The sequence below is a fragment of the Chlorella variabilis genome (assembly GCF_000147415.1).
Source record: "Chlorella variabilis unplaced genomic scaffold CHLNCscaffold_7, whole genome shotgun sequence".
Taxonomy (NCBI): domain Eukaryota; kingdom Viridiplantae; phylum Chlorophyta; class Trebouxiophyceae; order Chlorellales; family Chlorellaceae; genus Chlorella; species Chlorella variabilis.
Window position 1 is genome coordinate 797777 of NW_005435081.1, and position 1378 is coordinate 799154.

Genomic DNA, 1378 nt, shown 5'->3' on the forward strand with positions numbered 1-1378 from the left:
ATCACATGGCGCTCCAGGAGCGCTTCCGCCAATTCAGGTATGGCAACCCCCTCGTCAGCAGTCAAGTCGCAGGGGGCGCCGGCCGCCGCGAGAACGCGGCTAACCTGCGCTGCCCAGGGCTGCCGGGCCAGTGGCAGCCCTGTGTCCGTGTCGGCAGCCAGCGCAACGCTATCCAGCATGGCAAGACGGGCGACCCGCTCGCCGCCCATAGCCTGCAGGTTGCTCACAAAGCGTGCAACCTGCAAGGTCCAGTAGGCGGGCAGCGGCAGCTGCCCCGTCTCTGCCAGCACAGTGAGGGCTGGGGTGCTGTCCCGCACACCCAGCAGCCCTCGCAGGTACTCCAGCTGTACCCGCTCGCATGCCGTCATGCCCTGCAGAATCAGCTGCGGCGCCCAGATCTCTGCCCCGTACGACAACGTCGGCAGGACGTAAGACTTGAACGCACGCATGCTGAGCAGGGGGTCCTGCAACCCATTTTCGGCCAGGCGGCGACGCAGCAGGTGCATCGCGCGCCGCCCAGCCTCCGCCCGATACGATGCCGCCGAGGCAAAGGCCTGCCGGCAGTGCAGGTGCACGCCGAGGTATCTGAAGGTGGGGACGGTTTCCACCTCATTGCCGCCGTAGCGGAACCGCTCCTCCGTGGTAGCAGCCCTGCCAGTGGTGTACACTACCACCTGGGTCTTTTTGGTGTTAACCGTCAGGCCCCAGGCGGCACAGTAGCTCTCAAGGTAACCAAGCTGGAAACGCAGGCCTGCCGGCGTGGTGGCCAGCAAGGCCTGGTCATCAGCGTAAAATAATGGCGGCACGTACTCCCCGCTCTGCCAGCGAGGCAGAGCCGCGGCCGCAGCCTGTTGCACCAGCCCGGACTCGAAGTCATCCAGGAACAGACCGAACAATATAGGGCTCAAGGGGCAGCCCTGCTTGACCCCTGAGGTGGCCTGAAATGTGGGTGTGTACCCACCAGGCACTCGTACGCACATGGGAACCGCCGCATAGAGGGCCTGCACCGCCCGCACCGCCCAGCCTCCCAAGCCGGCGCTCTCCAGCTTCTGCCACAGCAGATGCCGCGGGACCCTATCAAAGGCCTGCTTGAAGTCCACATAGCAGGCATACAACGGCTGCCCTCGCGCCCGCTGCCGCTCAATGATGGCTCGCAGTGCAAGCTGCTGGTCACGGCAACCGTACCCTGGCCGGAACCCCGCCTGGCCAGATGCCCGAATGCCCGCCGGCTCAGTGTGGGTTGTAAACCTGCTCTGAAGCATGCTGGCAAACAGCTTGGCCGGCAGTGTGCCCACGGCAATGCCGCGGTAGCCGTCACAGCGCAAGTGGTCCGCACCAGGCTTGCGGATCGGTGTCAGCGCACTGATCGCCCACTGGG